At 45.7% G+C, this 27,674-nt stretch overlaps 1 protein-coding gene across 1 annotated transcript in view; it reads left to right on the top strand.

Moving 5' to 3' along the window:
* Positions 1 to 6,859: 6,859 nt before the first annotated feature.
* The window catches only part of CDH5 (cadherin 5), an 83,801-nt gene continuing 62,986 nt past the window's right edge, over positions 6,860 to 27,674 (top strand). Inside the window, exon 1 of the mRNA XM_038740134.1 lies at positions 6,860 to 6,995. The gene's annotated coding sequence lies outside the window, so the exon portion shown is untranslated. The remainder of the gene's footprint in view (positions 6,996 to 27,674) is intronic.

Raw genomic sequence — 27,674 nt, forward strand, 5'->3', positions numbered from 1 at the left:
CCTAAGGGAGAGTTACTTTGTTTTCAGCGTCTGTCAGCATCACCCCACTATTTCTCATTGGCTAAGGGCTTCCAAAGAACAACAGATAAGTTCCAGCAGCACCGCTAGTGAGCAGGAAGTCATGGCCTTGGACAATGTCCTTGAACAGGGTGGGGGGCTCTGAGTGTCTCTGCATCACTCACCCCTCCATAGGCAGGATTTGTCCCAAATTGGACAGAAGGCAGACACTAAGAGATACCACTGTCAGTGTATGTCCTTCGGTAAGGGAGCCAAGAGATCTGAGTGGACACCGAACAGCATCAATACTCGTAAGGTGAGCCTAATGGAGGGTTACTTCATTTTTAGAGTCTGTTGGAGTCACCCCACTATTTCCCATTGGCTAAGGGCTACCAAAGAACAATAAATAAGTTCTGGCAGCACTGCTAATAGGCAGGAAGTCACACCCCTGGACTATGTCCTTGAACAAGGTTGGGGCCTCTGAGTGTTTCTGCATCACTCATCCCCTCTTAGATAGGATTTCTCCCAAAGTGGACAGAAGGGAGAGACAAAGAGATACCACAGCCAGGGATTCACCTTCAGTAAGGAATCCAGTAGATCTGAGTTGACACCGGGCAGCAACAACACTCGTAAGGTGAGCCTAATGGAGGGTTACTTCATTTTCAGAATCTGTCAGAATCACCCCTCTATTTCCCATTGGTTAAGGGCTACCAAAAAACAACAAATAAGTTCTAGCAGTATTGCTAATGTGCAGGTCACATCCCTGGACCATGTCTTTGAACAGAGTTGGGAGCTCCGAGTGTTTCTGCATCACTCACCCCCTCATAGGTAGGATTTCTCCCAAAGTGGATGGAAGGGAGAAAGTAAGACGTACCACTGTCCTAAAATCTCATTTGGAAATGAAGTCAAGAGATCTGACTGGACACCGGGTAGCATCAACACTTGTAAAGTGGACCTAGGGGAAGGTTACTTCATTTTCAGACTCTGTCAGGGTCACCCCACTATTTCCCATAGGCTAAGGGCTACCAAAGAACAACATATAAGTTCCAGCAGCACCGCTAGTGAGCAGGAAGTCATGGCCTTGGACAATGTCCTTGAACAGGGTGGGCGGCTCTGAGTGTCTCTGCATCACTCACCCCTCCATAGGTAGGATTTCTCCCAAATTGGACAGAAGGCAGACACTAAGAGATACCACTGTCAGTGTATGTCCTTCGGTAAGGGAGCCAAGAGATCTGAGTGGACACAGAACAGCATCAGTACTCGTAAGGTGAGCCTAATGGAGGGTTACTTCATTTTCAGAGTCTGTCAGAATCACCCCTCTATTTCCCATTGGTTAAGGGCTACCAAAAAACAACAAATAAGTTCTAGCAGTATTGCTAATGTGCAGGTCACATCCCTGGACCATGTCTTTGAACAGAGTTGGGAGCTCCGAGTGTTTCTGCATCACTCACCCCCTCATAGGTAGGATTTCTCCCAAAGTGGATGGAAGGGAGAAAGTAAGACGTACCACTGTCCTAAAATCTCATTTGGAAATGAAGCCAAGAGATCTGACTAGACACCAGGTAGCATCAACACTCGTAAAGTGGACCTAGGGGAAGGTTACTTCATTTTCAGACTCTGTCAGGGTCACCCCACTATTTCCCATAGGCTACCAAAGAACAACAGATAAGTTCCAGCAGCACTGCTAATGGGCAGGAGGTCATGCCCCTAGATTGTGTTCTTATACAGGGTTGGGGGCTCTGAGTGTTTCTGCATCACTCACCACCCATAGGTAGGATATCTCCCAAAGTAGACAGAAGGGAGAGACTAAGAAATACACTGTCAGCATATTTCCTTCAGTAAGGGAGCCAGGAGATCTGACTGGACATCGGGTAGCAACAACACTCGTAAAATGGGCCTAAGGGAAGGTTACTTTGTTTTCATAGTCTGTCAGAATCACCCCACTATTTCTCATTGTCTGAGGGCTACACCCATGCTGGCAGCAGCAGCATGGGAGAGAGTCGAGGGCAGAAACTCAAGTTTACTGTGCGGAAGGCAGCAATGGTAAACCAATTCCACATGTTTACCAAGAAAACTCTATAGGCACACTACCAGAACTAATGCAGATGGAGAGCAGGGCATTTGAGAAGAGATGCGTCCGTGGTGTCGCTATGGGTTGGAAATGACTCGATAGCATAAGACAAGACAAGGGCTACCAAAGAACAACAGATAAGTTCTGGCAGCACCTCTAGTGTGCAGAAGGCCATAGCCCCTGGACCATGTCCTCAAACAGCCTGGAAGGCTCTCATTCATTTACTTTCTACATCACTCTCTCAAGTGACTGCAGCTCCTCACTTCCCATAGATAAACTTTCTCCCAAAATGGACATAAGGGAAAGTCAGAGAGACGCTGCTATCCCCACATCTCCTACAGTAAGGCAGCTAGGAGATCGGACTGGACACTGGGGCTAACAGGTCTCATAAGGCAGGTCTAGGGGAAGGGGCTCTCAGTTTCTAAGGATTTCAGAACTGACACATCATTTCCCAAAGGATCATGACCACAAGGAACTCTGGACAGGCTCCTGCATTGCTAGTGCATCTCTAGACTGTAAGATCACAGAGAATATGTCTGCTAATTATTTTGTGTTGTACTCTCCCAAGCACTTAGCACAGTGTTCTGCCCAAAGTAAGCACTCCATAAATACAATTGATTGATTGATTGATTGATAGTGGGCAGGAGATCATTCTCCTGGATCATGTCCTTGAACAGGCTGGGAGGGTCTCTGGTTGTTTCTGCATCACTCACTCAAGTGATAGCAGCTCCTCACTTCTCATAGTGATCTCCCCCACAGTGGACAGAATGGACACAGAGATACTGCTGCCCCCATATCTCCATCAATAAGGGTACCAGGAAGTAAGACTGCACAACAGGCACTAAAAAAGTTTCCAAAGGCTTACTTAGTGGGTGGATCCCTCAGATCCTGAGGCTGCCAGATCCTCCCTGCCCTTTCATATAGGCTCAGGACCACCATGGAAACCAAGGGGACGGCTGTCTTTTCTGTTTGCCACTGCAGCCAGAAGACCACTTTGTCCACACAGTTTTTTCCCTGAAATGAGATCTCAGGGCCTCAGAGCGAAGGTGAACCCCATCTTTCTGGAAGATTTAATGGATTCTGCCTCCTCATATACCCAGGATGACCCCCCCACAATGGGGTGCAGAAGACCGGAGAAGGGGTAATTCACAACAACAATACTTGTCCCCGACAGTTACCCATGATGAGATGAACACTATTCTTGCCTTTAAGAAGTATCAGTGGGCAGGGCCGGCTGACCCCTGGATCCAAGCTTACTGCCTGGCAGGGCCAAGAAGCACAAATAGCAATATGTTTCCACCTCTCTTCCCTACCGACCCCCTCCACCTCCCCCAACATGGAACTGAAAACGGTGAGCCCTGAACAACATCAGCTCAAATGGACTCACTTTCAGAGGCCCTATTATAAACTCTCCACAGTGCTTACCCAGCAAACCATAAAGACCCAATCTAGGAAAAACCCTACAGATATAATTGATGTGGAGGTTAACCACAAAAACCCCAAAGGGAGCTTGACCGCCCAAGCTACAGAGCCCAAACTGAGAGAAATCTACAAATGTAAAAAATGTGGGGATGAGCTGCAGAGCCTTAATCAGAGGATCACTTCTATGACCCCGTCGGTAAGGAGAGTCAGGACATGGGTCAGCAACAGCAACAGAGCTAACCTCCTCCAGGAGGCCTTCCCAGACTTAGCCCCCTCCTTCCTCTCCCCCTCCTTCCCCTCCCCATCCCCCGCCTTACCTCCTTCCCCTCTCCACAGCACCTTTATATATGTATATGTTTGTACGTATTTATTACTCTATTTATTTATTTTACTTGTACATTTTATTCTATTTATTTTATTTTGTTAATATGTTTTGTTTTGTTGTCTGTCTCCCCCTTCTAGACTGTGAGCCCACTGTTGGGTAGGGGCCATCTCTATATGTTGCCAACTTGTACTTCCCAAGCGTTTAGTACAGTGCTCTGCACACAGTAAGTGCTCAATAAATACAATTGAATGAATGAATGAATGAAGGACTAGTAAGAGGAACTTAAAAGAGGAGGGACCTTAGCTACTGAGGCTGCCAGAGCCACCCCTCCATTCCCCCAAGACTCAGGACTGCCACAGAATCCAGAGGTGCTTTCTGTCCCGACTCCAGAGTCTGCTGGAAGACCTTCATGCCCACCAATCTTCTGTTTTGTTTAATTTTTAACTGGCACATGGTAAGTGCTTGTGCCAAGCACTGTACTAAGCTCTGGGGTAGATACGAGATAATCAGGTTGAACACAGTCCCTGTCCCACATGGGGCTCACATTTTAAGCAGGAGGGAGACCAGGCACTGTATGCCTATTTTCCAGATGAGGAAACTGAGGCATAGAGAAGTTAAGTGACTTGCTCAAGGTCACCTAGCAGACAAATAGCAGAGTTGGAATTAAACCTAGGTCCTCTGACTCCCAGGACTAGACTCTTTCCACTAGGTCAAACTGGTTCCCTTTCAGGCAACTAAGGCCTCATCTTCTACCCAAAGCTGGGAGGTGTGATGAAATGGCTAGGGTCCAAGTGTCTGCATATGTGGGTCCCTACCAGGCCTTAGATCCACCAGAATGAAGTCTCCCTCTATCTCAAGACCCTCCTGAAGCCCCACCTCCTACAGCAAAATTTTCATGTTTGATTTGAAACACCATAAATCGAATGAATCCAATAGCCCCATTTCGCACTTTGGTTTTATATCCATCCTCAGCACTTATGAATTCACATCCTTTCTCATTGACATACATTGAAGAGCTAGATTCTTGTTAATTACTTCAAAAGACAATCATCCCTCATAAACATACTGGATTTTGAGTCACTCTCAAAAGAAAACATGTAATTCAGGATTACCGTCTGTAGTGAGTACCAGCCTACCACTAAAACTATGTCTTCAGGAGATAACGTCATTGGAATCTCCAGCCTACATCCTGTGTGGCGTAAATAGGAACTGCTCTGTCCTAGAAGGCAATTTAATTGTAATCAGTCTCCCTTAAGACATTGAGAAATGTTTCTCATTAGTTGGTCATCCTTCCTGAGTAATTAATGTATAATTTTTTTAAAGTGCTACTTAGTATGTCATACGAATGTGAAATAATTTCATCATAGTTCAGTCTTCTTCTGAAGGGAAAGGTAAGGACTTGATCATGTAATTATTAGCCTCAGGGAGACATGCTAAGCATTTGGTTATAGTTGTAACCACATAGCACCCCCAAGGAACCCAGAAGCTGTTAGTTGGGGCCTTGAACCACAAGGAGGTAGTGGGGAGAGTGAAAGAGACTGCAATATCACAGTCCAATGCTATGGAAGATGAGATTTTTATCTGTACGAGTGGATGCGGCTGACCATCCTTGTTGCATCCTGTGGGTGTCAAAACTGGCACAGTGCAGATACAGTTGGAAAAAGAGCAAAGCTATGCTTCAACCACAGCCCAGTAACACCGGTCATGCTCCAGTGGTTTCCATCAATGTTTTAAAGCTTAAGGCTGCAATTTTTGGGTTAGCCCAATGGCTCAGCCCGCCCAAGATTCTATTTCAGATAGGGGCAACAATAGGTTTTAAGGAAACCTGGAGAAAAAGGGTACATAGTAGTAGGAATAGTATTAATAGTAGTAAGCTCTTACTGTATACTATGCAACTATACTAAGCACTGGGAGAGAATACACAGTTGGGAATTAATTAATTACAGTATTTGTTAAGTGCTTGCTACATGGCTAACACCATTCTAAGCCCTGGGATAAATTCAAGTTCATCAGGTAGGACACAGTCCCCTGTCCCATGTGGGGCTCACAATCTAAGTTAGGGGGAGAACAGACATTGAATCTCCACTTCACAGATGAGGAAAATGAAGCCCAGAGAAGTGAAGTGCTTGCCCAAGGTCACACAGCAAACAATTGGTAGAGCCAAAATGAGACACTACCCCACAAGGTCCTTTGCCTCCCAGGCCTGTCCTCTTTCCATTAGGCCATGCTGCTAGGAGGGAGGGTGGCTCACAATCAAAGAAATGGCCCTCTACCCAGCCCAAACAGATCATTCAGGCCTAGAGAACCCTCTTTGAGGACTGAACCATGCAGTTTGGTTATACACCCTGATTAAATTAAACATAGCCACCAACTCTCTCTTTCACTTTGTTCATTCATTCATTCATTCAATCGTGTGTATCACTTACTGTGTGCAGAGCACTGTACTAAGCACTTGGGAAGTACAAATCGGCAACATATAGAGACAGTCCCTACCCAACAACAGGCTCAACCCAGTTGGGTATAGCCCTAGATAAATCACCTTGCTTCTAAACTTCAAACTATTCTCTTCGGGTGGGGCGGGGGGCTCTTGATGAATACACTAATTTGCATTGACTTTCTCATTTGAAACCACGGCTCTGTCTGGTAATCAGTTGGCCTAAGGATGACTAGAAATTTCAAACCACAATGGGAACCCCTGTTTCATTCTGGAGATGGGGACCCTGATTTGAGGTTCAGACATGCCTTTTTAGAAGGAACCAAAATCTGTTTATTGAGGCAAGTCCAACAGGATGTGAAAATATCAACCTATCCTTCTCTTATTTACAGTATCTCAGAGGGCAAGCCTCACTCCCCAGCCTCAGACCTGGCTGTCCCTATGTAAAAAGCAGATCAGCACTCCACAATAGCTTCCTAATTTATCTGGAATTTTTTTTTCCTCTTTCCCGAGGCCCTCACTGGCTTCAACAAAAGGAACAATAACAGGAAACTTGTAGGGTGGGTCAGGGCTGAGCCCCAACTGGAAAACCTGTGGGAGCTGCACACTCCCAAGAACTTCATTCAATGCCCTAAAAAACAAAGTGCTTTGGGGTTCTCTGTTGTCTAACGTTATGATTCCTGCCCACATTTAACAACTTCTGGGGACGTTGGGAGGCCTGGAGGCAGTCTGTTCTGGGAAACCAGGTAAGTGACTATGCGCCAATTTGGGTGAAATAAAACTTGTTTTTTCTGTTACCACTTCAGATATTTGGGTAGGAAAACAAGTTTGCTGTACCGCAGAGTGTATGTGAGGTACTAAAATGCTCTCCTGAAAGACGTGATAAATACTGCTGATAGATTTGATTGAATACTGAAAATGGAGACTTTTGATGATTTTGATATTTGTTAAGTGCTTACTCTGTGCCAAGCACCGTACTAAGCATTGGGGTAGGTACAAGATAACCAGGTCAGACACAGTCCCTGTCTCACATGGGGTTCCCACAGTCTAAGTCGGAGAAGAATTGGGGAACAGTTTTGGCTACGTGTGTGCCCCTATTGGAATTTTCAAATGAAACCCCACATGACAATTCAGAACTACTTGGAGATCTGGCGAGAATGAGAGGGTAGAATTCATATCCATGAGAGAAAGAACTTTTAAAAAAAGGCATAATAATGTGCTTCTGAAATGCTGGTAAGAGTCGGGGGGTTGGGGTGGAAGAAAGCAGAGAAACACCCTGTGCCCTCTCAAACACTTTTTACCCCCAACTCATAATAGCCCTCCCTCTCCCTCTCACACAGAGTTGGGATTAGCAATCCACAGCCCAGATCTGTTGAATTCTTCTCTTGAAATTCTGTCTCCCTGCTTGGTGTGATCCAATGGTCAAGTACGGGCTAGCTTAATTTGCTCCCAAAAAACCAAGCTGTCCAGAAAAGAGCATGACAGCTTCTGAAGGGAAAACTGACCCTTTGGCAATTCATGGCTAACTCCAAGGAAATGCTAGGTGGTGGCATGGCAGTGATTTTGTTTTGTGGTGAGCAAACAAAGGGTTTGAGAGTTTAAAGTGGAGTTTAAAGTGGAAGAAGGCTACCACTGGCAGGTCTCCTCCTGCCTTTTCTGCAAACTCCCTCTTTAAGCAGCTTTTTTCTAAAGCACAGTAGTAATTGTGGTATTTGTCAAATGCTTACTATGTGCCAAGCACTCTACTGAATGCTGGGGTACGTGAAAGGTAATCAGGCTTCCAGTATGCTGACATGCTCCTATGGAGGAAGAGGCTCAGCTTTACTCAACATTAGAAAAATCTTAACAATTTGAACCCTTGAAGGGATTGAGTGCCGTGAACTTATTCTCAAACCCAGTGAATGAGAAACAACCTCAGAGGAGATTGGTTCTGAATGGAATTGGCAATCCATCAGTTGTGTTTATTGAATATCTACTGTGTGCAGCACACTGTACTGAAGGCTTGGGAGAGTACAACTGGCTTCCATAAACTAAAGCAGATACACACCGTAGCACAACACGATCTTCTGTTGCCCCATTCTGTTTTAGAGCAATTTCCACTCAAAGAGTTAAGCCAAAAGGCTTAGCCAACCTGAGCTATTGTTCGGCTAAAACAAAAGCAGGATGTGAACAACAGGAAATTTGCGAGCTGGGTTGTTTGGATTTAAACTTAGAAGTCCAACTGATTGCTGGTACTTTGCTGATCTAGACAAGAGGCCAGATGATTATTTGATCAAAAGGCCTGCTTCATCAGTGAAAAGAAAAAGAAATATTAAGGAGTCTTTCGGCCTCTCAGGAAGTTCAGTACCGAAAGTCGTGTGTTTCCTCCCCCAGGAAAAAAGCACAGGTGGTGGTTGGCCTCTGGTTGGGGCATCTATAAAGAAAGGGAGCCAGCATTTATCCCTATTTTACAGATGGAAGACTGAGGAAACCGAGCCATGGAGAGGTGGTGACTTGCCCAAGGTCACTCAGCAAGCCAGTGGCCTAGCTGGGACTAGAACCTGGGTCTTCTCATTCCCAATCACATGCTCTTTCCACAGTTCCACCTCAGGAAGGAACCCAGGAAAATGATTAATCAGGAAGTGAACTAGGTGATATCAACCCTGGTCAGGGACTGCTACGTAACTTCTTCCTGAAAACCAACCTGTTTGCTGTTTGCCCCATTCACTAGAGGAGGAGCCCAGGGATGACTCAGAGATGGCTAATCAGGGAGAGCAGTCCTTTTCAGGACTTGGAGGAATCTGTTTCAGAATTCATGGAAATTGGTCTGGCAGAGCTGTGAGACTTCAGAGCCAGTCCTGTGAAAAGTGTAGAGTCCTCTTCAAGACTCTTGAGGTAAAATTGAGCCCTTAGGTTGGGAAGAGCTAGGAGCAACCCTTCCTGGAATCCCTGGCTAGATGACTTTTAGAAGTCCTTTTGGGGTAAAAAAAAATCCCAGTACGGCCATTTTGTGAACTGGTGGTGCATCAGTCTGAGGTATTTATTGAGCTGCCAGTCATAGGACACACACTCCACTGGAGCAATTAGAGGCAATTGACCCCATCTCCTTTTGAGCTGAACTTGTTCAGCCCAGGTATTTGTCAAGGCTTGAGGGTTTCCCCTTTGTCAACTATTACTCCTTTGATAATGACAAGATTTATTAAGCATTACTATATGCTAAACATTGTGCCAGTAGATCAAACTAATCAGAGCATAGATAGACTTCCTGTGTCACGTGGAGCTCACGATCTAACAGGTAGGGAAATCAAGATCACTAGGACACATTGGTCTGAGGTCAAATTCATTGCTTGTATAAAACATGTCTCAAACAGGGAATATTGTATATTTCAAATGCAGCAGTGTGGAGTGAATAGTGATTTTTCTCTTAGTGGCATGCTTTGCATTTTCTCAGGTTAAATATGGTAGAAATCATTTTCCCTCAAATTCTCTTGCTGGCTGAGAGCCTGTGAGGAAATTCTTGGGGATTGAAGAGCTGGTTTCTCAATGCTAAAGTTGTGAATGATCAGAGAGAAAGAGAGATCAGGAAAAGCCCTTGGCGAGACCTAGGAGATTTTGCAGTTTGAAGCGCTACCTCTCTTGCCTTTCAGTACATATCTGTAGTTAGGGCAGAGGGTAAATGGAGGTGAAATTGGGTCCTCCCATGGTCAGACTGAGTTTACACGTCATCCCCAAAGCGCAGTGGTTCTTGCAGCACCCTAATGGGAGTTGTTTACGGTTTGCTCTCTTAAATCCGGATTTAGCATCGAAGGAAGAAGTAATAACTCAGCCTACCTCTTTCAAAAGGGACTATTATTCTTACCTAACCTCTCCACCCCCACACACTCTCTCATCCAGACTTAAACCTGAAGAGACCTCGGTATTTCAACCTTTTTAAGCTAATCCCTTGTAAACAGTTGCATTAGTGTGTCATGAGATTACAATTGTGTAGATTACATGGGATTCATTTGCTCTCATAAAGCATCCAATTTAAATCTCCCCCAAAGAAAAACGTTGACAGTTCTTCAGTCCATTCTGTATAAATTTCCGTTTGAAATTTCTATTAAGCCTAGCCCCATCTAGGCTCCCTGGAGCCCACCTATAAACTGTGGCAGGATCGCCTGCTGGTTCTGTGTTCTCCGACTGCCCTTTCACAAGGCTTTTCAGTTTGGCTCCTTTTAACTCACTCGCCCGTCTTTCCCAACTCTAATTTAATATAGCACACAGATGATTCGGTTCGCGTCAATAACTCTACAGGAACACTACATGATTTCAATAAAAGTGATTTTCAGGGCAGTTCAAAACCAACGAGGATTTTTTTGTTTGTTTTTATTGTTTTAAGTCAAATTTGTGGGCGTTTTCATTTTATTGGATCGAATTAACCGCCCGTGAAAGATGTTGTAGTGATCACCCAGAGACCTTTTCCACCAAACTGATTTCTCGCAAAAAGAGGAAATTCACACTCTCTCCAGGGGCTGGGAGAATTTATCTCCAGTGGAGTTTGGCCGGCGACCCGCTGGGTTCTGGCGCAGCTCCCGGAAGATCCCAGTAATGTCCTGGGCTTTGCTGATGCAGATAGCGGTTTGTAAAGAATGGGCAGTGAAAAGTCAAAAGATCTCAAATCGGGTTTGCAAAGCTTAGGGCAGCCTCGCAAATGAATGGAAACTGGGGGACGTCCCCACCTCAATTCACCACGCTACCCGCTCGGTATTACGCGACATCGTGGAAAACTCGCTCCCAAAAACCAGTTTTAGTTCAGGCGAGGCCAGAGTCCTCCACAGGTAATTACTGAGAAATACCTGTGGGAGGGGGCTAGGAAAAGAATTGGGCAGTGGTCCACGCGTAAAACCAAGCCCATAACGGTTGGGGGCAAGTCGAAATCTTTACTAGGTGGCCCCCACCGCCTCAGTCCACCCTCCCCGACACTTCCTTCAAAATCTTCCTTCCCAACCTCCGGTTCCCTTCCTCCCGCCCTCGTCGTCGATTGATTTTGCCTACTATTTCTCTCCTTCGTCTTCCTATTTTATTTCCCTTAACGTCCTTGAATTCTCTCCTAACTACCCATCCTGTTCCTCCTCTTGCTTGTCCTTTCTCTTCTTCTTCCCCCTCCATTTTTCTTCAATCTAAGCGCTCAAAAACAATATCGGTTGAAAGACAGCCTCATTTATTTCTCCGTTCCCTCAGGCCTTCCCCCCCTCCGCCGTGCAGAAGCCTTCGGCGCCACACGCCTCCGGGCTTCTGAGGCCCGAGAGCGAGCAACCGGCACCTCAGGAGCCGTTGCCCGGTCACGTGGGCACGTGCGCGTGGCCGCTCCAGACGGCCCCGCCCCCTCATCCACAACGCCCCACCTCACCATAGCCACGCCCCTTTCTGGTCCCGCCCCCGTCCCGCCCTAGCCACGCCCCCGTTCCCCGCCCCTCCCCCCATAGCTAGGCCAATGACGATGATGATGATGGCATTTGTTAAGCGCTTACTATCTGCCACGCACTGTTCTAGGCGCTGGGGGGGGGGGGGAGGTTACAAGGTAGACAGGTTGTCCCAGGTGGGGTTCACACTTTTAATCCCCATTTTACAGATGAGGGAATTGAGGCACAGAGCAGTTAAGTGACTTGCCCAAAGTCACATAGTTGATGTGGCAGAGCCCCTAGCCGGGTTTTAATAAATAATAATGGCATTTATTAAGCACTTACTATGTGCAAAGCACTGTTCTAAGTGCTGGAAAGGTTACAAAGTGATCAAGTTGTCCCATGGGGGGCTCACAGTCTTAATCCCCATTTTACAGATGAGGGAACTGAGGCACAGAGAAGTTAAGTGACTTGCCCAAAGTTACACAGCTGACAATTGGCGGAGCCGGGATTTGAACCCATGACCCCTGACTCCAAAGCCCGTGCTCCTTCCACTGAGCCACGCTACTTTTCCTTGCAGTCAGGGTGGAAAATCAATCAATCATATTTATTGAACACCTACTGTGTCCAGACCTTCTCAGAGTCGCACCTGGAGAGTTTCCAGTACTCTACGGGTCTCGACTACGGGAGGGAGAGTCAAGCAGAGGCCTCCCCATTCAATTCAATTCAATCGCATTTATTGTGCGCTTACTGTGTGCAGAGCACTGTACTAAGCGCTTGGGAAGTACAAGTTGGCAACATATAAAGACAGTCCCTACGCAACAGCGGGCTCACAGTCTAGAAGGGGGAGACAGACAATAAAACAAAGCATATTAAATAAATAGAATATGCAAATATGTACAAGTAAAATAAATGGAGTAAAAAATCTGTACAAACATATATACAGGTGCTGTGGGGAGGGGAAGGAGGTAGGGCGGGGGGATGGGGAGGGGGAGAGGAAGGAGGGGGCTCAGTCTAGGAAGGCCTCCTGGAGGAGGTGAGCTCTCAGTAGGGCTTTGAAGGGAGTAAGGGAGCTAGCTTGGTGAATGTGCGGAGGGAGGGCATTCCAGGCCAGGGGGAGGACGTTCCATTTCTAGCTTGGCCTGTGGCTAGCCAGTAGAAGGCAACCTGCTACAAAATAACAATAATAATAATGGCATTTGTTAGGCATTTATTATGTGCAAAGAACTGTTGTAAGCGCTAGGGAGGTTACAAGTTGATCAGGTTGTCCCACGGGGGGCTCACAATCTTAATCCCCATTTTACAGAGGAGGTGACTGAAGCAGAGAGAAAATAAGTGACTCGGCCAAAGTCACACAGCTGACAATTGGCAGAGCTGGGATTCAAACACATGAACTCTGACTCCAAAGCCCGTGCTCTTTCCACTGAGCCACACTGCTTCCCCCATATAGTAAGGGCTTAATGAATACTGTAAATAAAAAAATCCAAGTGCAAGTGCAAGAGTGACATACATGGGAGTAGGGGAAATGAGAGCTTAGTTAGGGAAGTCCCCTTGGAAAAGATGTGGTTTTAATTAGTGCTTAGTACAGTGCTCTGCACACAGTAAGTGCTCATTTAATTCATCCATTCATTCATTCAGTCGTATTTATTGAGCGCTTACTAACTTGGTGGATGTGTGGAGCACTTACTGTGAGCACTTACTGCTCATCCCAAGCACTTAGTACAGTGCTCTGCACACAGTAAGTGCTCATTAAATTCATCCATTCATTCATTCAATCGTATTTATTGAGTGCTTACTGTGTGCAGAGCACTGTACTAAGTGCTTGGGTTGAGCAGTAAGTGCTCACAGTAAGTGCTCAACACATCCACCAAGCTAGCTCTCTTCCTCCCTTCAAATCCCTGAGAGCTCACCTCCTCAAGGAAGCCTTCCCAGACTGAGCCCCATTTTCCCTCTCCTCCCCATCCCCCCTGCCCTACCTCCTTCCCCTCCCCACAGCACTTGCATATATATATTTGTACAGATTTATTACTCTATTTATTTTACTTGTACATATTTACTATTCTATTTATTTTGTTAATGATGTGCATATAACTTTAATTCTATTTGTTCTGACAATTTTGATACCTGTCTACATGTTTTGTTTTGTTGTCTGTCCCCCCTTCTAGACTGTGAGCCCGTTGTTGGGTAGGGACCGTCTCTATATGTTGTCGACTTGTACTTCCCAAGCGCTTAGTACAGTGCTCTGCACACAGTAAGTGCTCAATAAATACTATTCAATGAATTAATTAATTAAATACAATTGAATGTATAAGGTTTATGGAAGGTGGCAGGGGGTTGGGGGTGTCACATAAAGCAGCAAAACTAGCTATTGCACCCCACAGTGTGGGACAGGGAGGGTTCAGTGTGCCTCACTCCTTCAGCTCCCTGTGGAAGGGGTAGGCAGTCAGCCAAGGCCCAACTGTCCCCTAGGGTAAATTCCATAGCCCTGGAATTTTCCTCAGGGCATTTTCTGCATGTGCAAATCTCCCAAGTTTCAGAAAATATTTGCATATTAGAAAATGCGGCAGTGGTTGTGGTGTTAAGTAGGCTTTGTTCGTGGAGAAGTCATTCCAGGAGAGTTCCAGCTTTACTGCCTGGGCCACTTTCCTGGTTCTGGACCGGTCCAAAGTCCTTATACTTAATAATTGTGGTATTTGTTAAGTGCTTACTGTGTGCCAGGCACTATACTAAGCTCTGGAGTGGATACAAGCAAATTGGGTTGGACACCGTCCAACCAACAGTCCAAAGAGGGCTATCCCAGGTGTTTTTCTGGATGCATGTATCCAGTTTTGGGGGTGGGTGGGTGTCTTCAAAGGGCCCTCAATAATTCATCTCCTCTTCTTGTATGACAAGGGGCAAGCTGTTCCCCCTCCCCCCCGCCCCATACACAATGGTATGTATTGAGCACTTACTGTAAGCAGAGCACTGGACTGTTTGGGAGAGTACAATTCAACAGAGTTGATAGACACGTTCCCTGCCCACCACAAACTTACAGTCTAGAGGTCATACACACACACACAATCACCTCCCCCACCCCACCCCCAGTAGGGCAGCCTAGTTAATTTTATGTTCTTTTACCTGCTGTATATTTTCAAATGTGTATGCCCTTGTCCTCAAAGGCAAGGCCTGCATTTTTCACTTCTGATGTATGTTCCCCAAAACACCTAATACAGTTCTCTGATAAATACCATTGATTAATTGATTAATTGAAAGAGCTTAGTACAGTGTTCAGAATAGCAGTAGGTACTGGTACTTACTGAGTGAGTGCAGTGCACTTGTACTACTAATAATAACAATGGCAGTTGTTAAGCGCTTACTATGTGCCAAGCACTGTTCTAAGCACTGGGGGGATACAAAGTAATCAGGTTGTCCCACGTGGGGCTCACAGTCTTCATCCCCATTTTCCAGATGAGGGAACTGAGGCACAGAGAAGTTAAGTGACTTGCCCAAGGTCACACAGCTGACAAGTGGTGGAGCCAGAATTAGAACCCATGACCTCTCCCTCCCAAGCCTATGCTCTTTCCTCTGAGCCACACTGCTTCTTCTACTAAGAAGCTTGGGAAAGTCCAACAGAAGCACAAGATACACCCCCTGCCCACAGGGTGCTTACAATCTAATGGGGGAGGCAGAACTATTCACAAGTAGTGAAATCAGAATAAATACCTCTTTTTTTCCTCCTACTTAGACTGTGAGCCCCAAATATATCTTGTATCTACCCCAGTGTTTAAGATAAACCACAATTATTATTATTATATTCATTCAATCGTATTTATTGAGTGCTTACTGTGTGCAGAGCACTGTAATAGACGGCAAGCTTGGAAGTGGGAGGGACCTGGGTTCTCATTCCGGCTCTGTCACTTGCCTGCTGTGTGACCTTAGGCAAGTCACTTCACTTCTCTGGGCCTCAGATACCTCATCTATAAAATGTAATCTGTGAGCCCCATGTGGGACAGGGACTGTATCCAACCCCATTTGCTTGTATCCAACCCAGTGCTTAGTACAGTGCCTGGAACATAGTAAGTGCTTAACAAATGCCACAGTTATTATTATTATTATTATTGCCATTATTATTATAAGTGAAACGGACTATTCTGTGAATAAATATATGCACAGGTTCTGAGGATGGGCATAAATAAATATACAAGTGCAAGAGGCAGCTGAGGCAATAAGATTTGGAATGCTGATGATTAGAAGAAGGCTTGTTGGAAGAAATGGGATTTTAGGAAGGCTTTGAAGGTGAGGAAGACACCCAGGACAGTTCTTTGCACACAGCTGGGGCTTAATAGTATTTTGCTTGCAGTGGGCAGACAGCACAGTGTTTTGTACAGGTGAATAAATAGCCACTTAAATAGTAGAGTAGGGAACTTGATGTATATGAAGTGTTAGTTGGACTCTCTCCAATAGAAAACCCGTCTGTCCCCTACTCACTGTCAATCAATCAATCACTCATATTTATGGGAAGCAGCATGACTCAGTGGAAAAAGCCCAGGCTTTGGAATCAGAGGTCATGGATTCAAATCCTGGCTCTGCCACTTAGCTGTGTGACTTTGGGCAAGTCACTTAACTTCTCTGCGCCTCAGTTACCTCATCTGTAAAATGGGGATTAAGACTGTGAGCCCCCTGTGGGACAACCTGATTACCTTGTATCCTCCCCAGTGCTTAGAACAGTGCTTTGCACATAGTAAATGCTTAATAAATGCCATTATTATTATTATTTATTGAGCACTTACTGTGTGCAGATCACTGTACTAAACGTTTGGGGGAGTACAATATAACAGAGCTGGTAGACACGTTCCCCGCCCACAGGGCGCTTACAGCCTAGAGGGTATTTATTAATATAAATAAATAAATGATGGCTATGTGCATAAGTGCTACGGGGCTAATGGTGGGGTGAATAGAATGCAAGGGTGACACAGAAGGGAGTGGGAGAAGAAGAACTCAATAAATACCACTGCAACAGCATGGCCTAGTGGAACTAGCACAGGCCTGGGAATCAGACGACCTGGGTTCTAATCCTAGCTCTGCCAATTGCTTGCTGTGTGACCTTGAGCAAGTCACTTAACTTCTCTGTGCTTCAGTTCTCCTGTCCTTCCTCCTACTTAGACTGTGAGTCCCATAAAGGACAAGGACTGTGTCCAACCTAAATGACATATTCATTCATTCATTCATTCAATGGTATTTATTGAGCGCTCACTGTGTGCAGAACACTGTACTAAGCACTTGGGAAGTACAAGTTGGCAACATATAGAGACGGTCCCTACCCAACAACGGGCTCACAGTCTAGAAGGGGGAGACATATCTGCCCCAGAGCTTAGAACAGTGTTTGATACATCGTAAGCACTTAACAAATGCCATAAAACAAACAAACTCTAATTGACTGGTTTATCCTGGGCAGCTCTTGGGTGGCCTCTCACCAAGGGGAATCAAGTCAGTTAGGCCTTGCGTACCCCCCTATGCTGTTATAATTAGCTGGGGGTAACAGTTGAAGATTTCTTTGTCCAATATCTTCTACTAAAACAGATTTCCAGGGAACCTAGTCTGAGGGTCTGATTTTTGGGTGTGTGCCCCCAAACACCCAGCAGAATTCTCTGCACCCAGTTGGCACCCAGGACAGTGCTCTGCACCCAGTAAGCATCCAGCACAGTGCTCTGCACCCAGTAAGCATCCAGCCCCACGTGAGCCCCACGTGGGACAACCTGATTACCTTGTATCCCCCCATCCCAGCATCCAAGTCTCTGCACTCAGTAAGCACCCCATAAAGTGCTCAGCACTCAGTAAGCAGCCAGTAAAGTGCTGGATAGCTATTGTCGTCAATGACCCTGGCTCCTGGTTGAAGGTCCTGAAGGCTATTTGTGCTGCTGCTTGCTCCCTGAGAAAGAAAGGAATGTTTGTATGGACCCCATCGGTTTCCTCATCTGTAAAATGGAGATTAAATCCTACTCCCTCCTACCTAAACTGTGAGCCCCATGCAGGAGAGAGACTATATCCCATCTCATAACCTGTATCTACCCCAGTGCTTAGAACAGTGCTGGCACCAAAAGGCACTTAAAAATACCATTAACCGCCCCCCCTGCCCCGCCCCCAACCAGAAAAAGTGCCTCTGCACTGGCACTGCATGGGTCATAAATAAAGTGGTGATTGTCCAATTGATGTTCCCAGCAGATAACCTTGCTGCTCACTGAGCCTTTGTTGAATCGACCAATCCAAACATTATCTGTTCTCAACACCACTGGGGTTCTGAGTTTCCCATGAATGTGATCTGTGGGCTCCAGGGGAGAAGAACAGGAGTGGGGAGACAGAGATCGGTGCCTCCCTGTGGTTGGGAAAGATTCAGACCCCAGCAAGGACAGGCTGGCCTGTACAGTTATTTCCCCTTTATCCCATCCAACAACCCTAGCCCGTTTTCTAGGTTCAAGTCTCATTGAAGGGCAATGGGTAGGTGTGGGAGGGGATTGCCTGGGCAATGCAGGGGGTCACAGTTCATCACACCCCTCCCCAAGATGGAAGTATCGCAAACGGCTGTAAGCTCCTAGTCGGCAGGGAACATCTACCAACTGTTCTGTTATACTCTGACAAACGCTTAGTACAGTCCTCTGCCCAGAGTAAGCACTCAATAAATATGATTGGTTGATAAGTAGACCGTAAGCTTCTTGTGGACAGGGAACGTGTCTAACGGTTGTATTCTCCCAAGTGCTTAGTCCAGTGCTCTGCACACGGGAAGTGCTCAATAAATACAATTGATTGATAAGTAGACTGTAAGCTCCTGTGGGCAGAGAACGTGTCAACCAACTCTGTCATATTGTATTCTCCCAACTGTTTAGCACAGAGCTCTGTACATAGTAAGTGCTTGATAAATATGATTGATTGGAGAGTGAGGAGACACAGAAGAGAAGATAGGGTGGTGGGGTGGGGCTGCTCTGAGTGCCAGTGTGGGGGAGAAGGGGCTGCAGGGGGAGGTTGGGGTCAGTTGGAATCTCTACCTCAAGAGACACACTGACACTGTACAGGTCAGCCAGTACCACCTACTCTTTCCCTGAGCTTCCTCAGCTTCATCCCCACACCCCCTGCTTAGAACAGGGCTTGACACAGTGAGCACTTAAACAGACACCATAAAAAAAATCTCTCTCCAGCCCCGACTTTCATTCATTCATTCAATCTTATTTATGGAGCACTTACTGTGTGCAAAGCACCGTACTAAGTGTGTGGGAGAGTACAGTACAACAATAAACAAATTCCTTGCCCATAAGAAGAAAAAGCACGGGCTTGGGAATCAGAGGTTGTGGGTTCTAATCCCGGCTCTGCCACTGACCAGCTGTGTGACTGTGGCCAAGTCACTTCACTTCTCTGTGCCTCAGTTCCCTCATCTGTAAAATGGGAATTAAGACTGTGAGCCCCACGTGGGACAACCTGATTACGTTGTATCTACCCCAGTGCTTAGAACAGTGCTTGGCACATAGTAAGCACTTAACAAACACCATTATTATTATTATTATTATTATTACAGTACAGAGGAGGGGAGACAGACACCAATAAAAATAAATAAATGACATATATGTACATTCGTGCTGTGGGACAGGGAGGGGGAAAGAACAAAGGGAGTGAGTCAGGGCGACTCAGAAGAGAATGGGAGAAGAGGAATGGCGGGGCTTGGTCTGGGAAGGCCTCATGGAGGAGATGCACCCTCAATAAGATTTTGAAGGGAGGGGAAAGTGATTGTCAGTCGAATTTGAGGAGGAAGGGTATTCCAGTGGTCAGCAGCGAGATGACATGTCCAACATGTCAAACTCAAACTCAACATGTCCAAGACAGAACTCCTTGTCTTCCCTCCCAAACCCTGCCCTCTCCCTGACTTTCCCATCACAGTTGATGGCACTACCATCCTTCCCGTCTCACAAGCCCGCAACCTTGGTGTCATCCTCGACTCCGCTCTCTCATTCACCCCTCACATCCAAGCCATCACCAAAACCTGCCGGTCTCAGCTCCGTAACATTGCCAAGATCCACCCTTTCCTCTCCATCCAAACCGCTACCCTGCTCGTTCAAGCTCTCATCCGATCCCGTCTGGACTACTGCATCAGCCTCCTCTCCGATCTCCCATCCTCGTGTCTCTCCCCACTTCAATCCATACTTCACGCCTCTGCCCGGATTGTCTTTGTCCAGAAACGCTCTGGGCATGTTACTCCCCTCCTCAAAAATCTCCAGTGGCTACCAATCAATCTGCGCATCAGGCAGAAACTCCTCACCCTGGGCTTCAAGGCTCTCCATCACCTCGCCCCCTCCTACCTCACCTCCCTTCTCTCCTTCTACAGCCCAGCCCACACCCTCCACTCCTCTGCCGCTAATCTCCTCACCGTGCCTTGTTCTCACCTGTCCCGCCGTCGACCGCTGGTCCACGTCATCCCCCTTGTCTGGAATGCCCTCCCTCTGCCCATCCGCCACGCTAGCTCTCTTCCTCCCTTCAAGGCCCTACTGAGAGCTCTCCTCCTCCAGGAGGCCTTCCCAGGCTGAGCCCCCTCCTTCCTCTCCCCCTCGTCCCCCTCTCCATCCCCCTCGTCTTACCTCCTTCCCTTCCCCACAGCACCTGTATATATGTATATATGATTGTACATATTTATTACTCTATTTATTTATTTATTTTACTTGTACAGATCTATTCTATTTATTTTATTTTGTTAATATGTTTGGTTTTGTTCTCTGTCTCCCCCTTCTAGACTGTGAGCCCACTGTTGGGTAGGGACTGTCTCTATATGTTGCCAACTTGTACTTCCCAAGTGCTTAGTACAGTGCTCTGCACACAGTAAGCGCTCAATAAATACGATTGATTGATTGATTGATTGGATTGAGATAGGCGAGATTGAGGCACAGTGAGAAGGTTGGCATTAGAGGAGCAAAGTGTGTGGGCTAGGTTGTAGAAGTAAAGTAGGGAAGTGACTTCTCTCCTCTGCATTTCCTTGCATTTCCTCCTCCCTTCAGGGTATCTCTACATGATGTCCCACCTACACCTCAAACTGAACATGTCCAAAACAGAATTCCTCATTTGTTGTTCTTGTCTTATGCTGTTGAGTCGTGACCGACCCATAGCGATGCCATGGACACATCTCTCCCAGAACCTCCCACCTCCATCTGCAATCGTTCTGGTAGTGTATCCATAGAGTTTACTTGGTAAAAATACAGAAGTGGTTTACCCTTGCCTCCTTCTGCTTAGTAAACCTGAGTCTCTGCCCTCGAATCTCTCCCATGCCACTGCTGCCCAGCACAGGTGAGTTTTGACTTACAGCAGATTGCCTTCCACTTACTAGCCACTGCCCAAGTTAGGAATGGAATGGATATGCCTCTGCTTGAATTCCCTCCCATAACCGAGACTGACAGAGTACTGGAAACTCTCTTCCCCCATAAATCCTGTGTTTCCCATTGCTGTTGACAACACCACACCTAATAAAACTCCAGTGGTTGCCCATCACCTCTGCATCAAAAAGGAACACCTTACTATTGGCTTTAAGCAATGGTAAGCAGCGTGGGAAGGGGGAAGCAGTGTGGCACAGTGGAAAGAGCCCAGGCTTTGGAGTAAGAGGTCATGGGGTCAAATCCCGGCTCCGGCAACTGTCATCTGTGTGACTTTGGGCAAGTCACTTAACTTCTCTGGGCCTCAGTTACCTCATCTGTAAAATGGGGATTAAAACTGTGAGCCCCTGTGGGACAACCTGATCACTTTGTAAACTTCCCAGTGCTTAGAACAGTGCTTTGCACATAGTAAGCACTTAACAAATACCATCATTATTATTATTTAAGGCAGTCAATTAATACGCCCCTTCCTGCCATACCTTGCTGATCTCCCACTAAAACCCAGTCCATATATTTAGCTTTTCTAAATGTCAACCTACTCACTACACATCTCACCTGTCTTGCCGCAAACCCCATGCCCACATCCTAGGGAAGCATCATGGCCTACCGGAGAGAACATGGTCATGGGAGTCAGAAGGACCTGGGTTTTTTATAGCATTTATTAAGCGCTTACTATGTGCAAAGCACTGTTCTAAGCGCTGGGGAGGTTAACAAGGTGATCAGGTTGTCCCATGGGGGGGGCTCACATTCTTCATCCCAATTTTACAGATGAGGTAACTGAGGCCTAGAGAAGTTAAGTGACTTGCCCAAAGTCACACAACTGATAAGTGGTGCAGCTGGAATTTGAACCCATGACCTCTGACTCCAAAGCCCGGGCTCTTTCCACTGAGCCACGCTTCTTCTCGCTGCTTCTAATCCCGGCTCCACACTTGTCTGCTGGGTGACCTTGGGCAAGTCACTTAACTTCTCTGTGCCTCAGTTCTCTCATCTGTAAAATGGGGATTAAGATTGTGACCCCTATGTGGGAAAGGGACTGTGTGGACTCTATACCTTGTATCTACACCAGCGCTTATAATGGTTCCTGGAACATAGTAATTTATTGATTTATTTATGTTAATGTCCGTGTCCCTCTCTTGATGTGAGTTCATTGTGGGCAGGATATGTGTCTGTTTGTTGTATCATACTCTCCCAAGCACTTAGTACAGTGCTTTGCACACAGTAAGCACTCAATAAATGTGATTGATTGAATGAATGAATAGTAAGTGCATAAATACCATTATTATTATTATTATTATCCTTCTGGCCCAGAACTCCCTCCCTCTTTGTATCCAACAGACTACCAATCTCCCCATCTTCAAAGCCCTCCAGGACAGGGAACATTCATTCATTCATTCATTCAATCATATTTATGATTGAATACCTGATCACCTTGGAACCTCCCTGGCGCTTAGAACAGTGCTTTGCACATAGTAAGCGCTTAATAAATGCCATTATTATTATTCTGTGCCTCAGTTCCCTCCTCTGTAAAATGGGGATGAAGACCGCTCCTATCTAACAAACAATTACCGTCCCCCACTTCAAAGCCTTAGTGAAGGCTCAAGTCTAGAATCACTACTCTATTTTATTTGTACATATTTATTCTATTTATTTTATCTGGTTAATATGTTTTGTTTTGTTCCCTGTCTCCCCCTTCTAGACAGTCTAGAATCATTACTCGATTTATTTATTTTATTTGTACATATTTATTCTATGTATTTTATTTGGTTAATATGTTTTGTTTGGTTGTCTGTCTCCCCCTTCTAGACTGTGAGCCCGCTGTTGGGTAGGGACCGTCTCTAGATGTTGCCAGCTTGGACTTCCCAAGCGCTTAGTACAGTGCTCTGCACACAGTAAGCGCTCAATAAATAAGACTGAATGAATCTCCTCCAGGAGGCCTTCCCTAAGTCCTCCTTTCCTCTTCTTCCACTCCCTTCTGCTTCACCAACTCGCTCCCTTTATTCATCCCAGACTGAGCCCCTTCCTTCCTCTCCCCCTCGTCCCCCTCTCCATCCCCATCTTACCTCCTTCCCTTCCCCACAGCACCTGTATATATGTATATATGTTTGTACATATTTATTACTCTATTTATTTATTTATTTTACTTGTACGTATCTATTCTATTTATTTTATTTTGTTAGTATGTTTGGTTTTGTTCTCTGTCTCCCCCTTTTAGACTGTGAGCCCACTGTTGGGTAGGGACTGTCTCTATATGTTGCCAATTTGTACTTCCCAAGCGCTTAGTACAGTGCCTGCACATAGTAAGCGCTCAATAAATACGATTGATTGATTGATTGATTGTAGAGCACTGTACTAAGCGCTTGGGAAGTACAAGCCAGCAACATTAGAGATGGTCCCTACCCACATTCATTCATTCATTCATTCAATCGTATTTAATGAGCGCTTACTGTGTGCAGAGCACTGTACTAAGCGCTTGGGAAGTACAAGTTGACAACAATGGGCTCACAGTCTAGAAGGGGGAACGTGTCTACTAACCAACTTCATCGTACTCTCCCAAGAGTTTAGTACAGTGCTCTGCACACAGTAAACACTCAATAAAGACCACTGATTGATTGATTGATTGATTGATAAAAATCGCACCTCCAAGAAGCTTTTCCTAAGCCCTCATTTCTCCCTTTCACCCTCCCCTCTACATCATGAATGCCCTTGGATCTATCCCTTAAGAAATTGATATGTGCCTCATCTCTAGCCCATAGCACTTAAGTAGGTGTGCCCATATTCTCCCATTCCCACATCTGTAATTGATTGATCAGTAATGTATTTTACAGTCTGTTTCCCCCCTATTCATTCATGCATTCAATCTTATTTATTGAGCACTTACTGTGTGCAGAGCACTGTACTAAGCACTTGGGAAGTGCAAGTTGGCAACATATAGAGACGGTCCCTACCCAACAGTGGGCTCACAGTCTAGAAGGGGGAGACAGACAACAAAACAATACATATTAACAAAATAAAATAAATAGAATATGCACAAGTAAAATAAATAGAGTAATAAATATGTACAAACGTATATACATATATACAGGTGCTGTGGGGAGGGGAAGGAGGTAAGGTGGGGGGATGGGGAGGGGAAGGAGGGGGAGAGGAAAGAGGGGGCTCAGTCTGTAATCAATCAATCAATCAATCAATCGTATTTATTGAGCGCTTACTGTGTGCAGAGCACTGTACTAAGCACTTGGGAAGTACAGGTTGGCAACATATAGAGACGGTCCCTACCCAACAGTGGGCTCACAGTCTAGAAGGGGGAAGCTCCTGATGGGCAGGGAAAATATCTACCAACTCTACTGTAGTGTTCTTACCCAAGCATCTAATAAAGTGCTTGCACACAGAAGGCCTTCAATAAATACCACCGATTGATTGATTGATTGGTCTTCTGCAACTTAAAAAAACATCATCTTTGCTTCTGAGCATATTTATTAGTCAGGGTGAGGTCACAGGTCAACTTTTAGGTGGTCAATTTCACCTAGCTCTTCTCAGTTTCACCTACCCTAAGCTGGACTTCTCATGATGATCATGATGATGATAATGGTATTTGTAAAGCGCTTATCAGTTTCCAACTGGCTCCCTGCACTGTCCCCATGGGGGACACTGAACTGTGTCCAATCAATTATCTTGTATCTATGCCAGCACTTAGTACAGTGCTTGGCACATAGTAGGTGCTTAACAAATACCATAATTATCATTACTGTCTCTAGGCATCCTTAGAAGCCTAATTGGGAATACAAACTTCCCCACCAGTTAACCCTTTTGTTTCCCACAATACACACAATAAATATCATTATTACTACTACTACTACTACTACTAATAATAATAATGATAATATTTGTTAAGCGTTTACTATGTGCAAAGCACTGTTCTAAGCACTGGGGAGCTTACAAGGTGACCAGGTTATCCCACTGGGGGCTCACAGTTTTCATCCCCATTTTCCTGATGAGGTAACTGAGGCCCAGAGAAGTGAAGTGACTTGCCCACAGTCACACAGCGGACAGTTGGTGGAGCCGGGATTTGAACCCCCGACCTCTGACTCCAAAGCCCGGGCTCTTTCCATTTAAGCCATACTGCTTCTCTAATAATGGCATGTGTTAAGCACTTACTAGGTGCCGGGTACTATTCTAAGCACTGGGGTAGATAGAAGATAATCAGGTTGGACACAGTCCCTGTCCCTCATAAGGACAGCCTTAATCCCCATTGTACAGATGGATTAAGATGGATTCCCTTTCCTTCCCCACCATCTTACCTCCTTCCCTTCCCGACAGCACTTGTATATATGTTTGTACATATTTATTACTCTATTTATTTATTTATTTTACTTGTACATATCTATTCTATTTATTTTATTTTGTTAATATGTTTGGTTTTGTTCTCTGTCTCCCCCTTCTAGACTGTGAGCCCACTGTTGGGTAGGGACTGTCTCTATATGTTGCCAACTTGTACTTCCCAAGCGCTTAGTACAGTGCTCTGCACACAGTAAGCGCTCAATAAATACGATTGATTGATTGATTGATCACGGATAAGGGAACTGAGGCATAGAGTAAAGTGACTTGCCCAAGGTCGCACAGCAGACAAATGGCAAAGGCAGAATTGGAACCCAGATCCTTCTGACTCCCAGGCCTGTGCTCTATCAATCAATCAATCAATCGTATTTATCGAGCGCTTACTGTGTGCAGAGCACTGTACTAAGCGCTTGGGAAGTACAAGTTGGCAACATATAGAGACGGTCCCTACCCAACAGTGGGCTCACAGTCTAAAAGGGGGAGACAGAGAACAAAACCAAACATATTAACAAAATAAAATAAATAGAATAGATATGTACAAGTAAAATAAAATAAATAAATAGAGTAATAAATATGTACAAACATATATACATATATACAGGTGCTTTGGGGAAGGGAAGGAGGTAAGGCAGGGGGGATGGAGGGGGGAGGAGGGGGAGAGGAAGGAGGGGGCTCAGTCTGGCTCTATCCACTAGACCACCATGCTGCTGCCCCTACTATTACTCCTACTGCTACTACTACTATTGGCCTTACTGGCTAATAGTACTGGCCTTACTACTGCTTCTACTGCTACTACTACTACTGCTGCTGCTGCCCCTACTACCACTAATAATAAAGACAGTATTTGTTAAGTGCTTACTATGAGCCAAGCACTGTTCTAAGCACTGGGGTAGATCTAAGGTAATCAGGTTGTCCCAAGTGGGGCCCACAGTCTTCATCCCCATTTTACAGGTGAGGTAACCGAGGACCAGAGAAGTTAAGTGACTTACCCAAAGTCACACAGCTGACAAATGGCAAAGGCAGGATAAGAACCCAAGCCCATGCTCTACTACTACTGCTACTACTACTTTTTTTTATTTTGTTTTGCTTTTTGTTTGTTTTTTTAACTACAGGAGAGCTGGACTAAAGTGATTGTGTTATGTAACTCTGGAAGGGAGTCTTCGAAGGAATATTTGTAGGTGTGGATTAAAAGCCTGCTAATGGAGATACGTGGAACAATGGGCTTTCTTGGGTGAATAGATGCAGTGTGGCACTAGAGCACGGGCTGGGAGGCTGAACGTGGGTTCTGATCCATGTTCCGCTACCTTGACTGCTGTGTGACCTTGGGCAAGTCATTTCTCTGGGCCTCAATTACCTTATCTGTAAAATGGAGATTAAGACTGGGAGCTCCATGTGGGACATGGACTGTGTATATTGCCTGATTCATTTGTATCTACCCCAATACTTACTTCAGTGCCTGGCACAAAGTAGGCGCTTAACAAATGCCATTACAAAAAGAAGGGCTACACTGCCCCTGTAGTGGTGATGGGTTCAAATCCCGGTTCCACCAATTGTCAGGTGTGTGACTTTGGGCAAGTCACTTAACTTCTCTGTGCCCCAGTTACCTCATCTGTAAAATGGGGATTGACTGTGAGCCCCCCGTGGGACAACCTGATCACCTTGTATCCCCCCAGTGCTTAGAATAGTGCTTTGCACATAGTAAGCACTTAAATGCCATTATTATTATTATTACTGTCAGTCAGGCAATTACATTTATTAAGCGCTTACAGAGGACTGTAGTAAGCACTTGGGAGGGTACAATATAACAACCTTATAACAACTACTGCCTTCTAGACTGTGAGCCCACTGTTGGGTAGGGACCGTCTCTATATGTTGCCAACTTGTACTTCCCAACCGCTTAGGACAGTGCTCTGCACACAGTAAGTGCTCAATAAATACGATTGATTGATTGATTGATTGATTACAATAGAGTGCAACAAAATGGTTGACAGTGTTATCGACAAGTAGGGTACAAAATAAGTTAACCGGTATAAATCGGTCGCAGGGTTCGAGAACCCAAGGTGGTGACGCAGATAGGAAAAATGACTCAGAGACATGAGTTCAGATAGAACAGAAGAGGACGAACAGCCCCTATCCCAGCTGCTTCTTCCGTTTTATTTGGCTCCCCATCGGAGCTATACAAAGTATTCCCGGGCCGCGGGCGAAACTTTGGCACCCTGTTGTCAGAAGATGTTAGCAGGAGACTTCGCCCACAAAGGATGGGGTCGTCTCAGACAGGGCATAGCCGCTTTGATCAGTGTCAGCCCTCCTCGATTACAGGATCTTTCTCGCGAGGCCGGCGCCTATTCCTTAC

The sequence above is a fragment of the Tachyglossus aculeatus genome, chromosome X1, assembly GCF_015852505.1.
Source record: "Tachyglossus aculeatus isolate mTacAcu1 chromosome X1, mTacAcu1.pri, whole genome shotgun sequence".
Taxonomy (NCBI): Eukaryota; Metazoa; Chordata; class Mammalia; order Monotremata; family Tachyglossidae; genus Tachyglossus; species Tachyglossus aculeatus.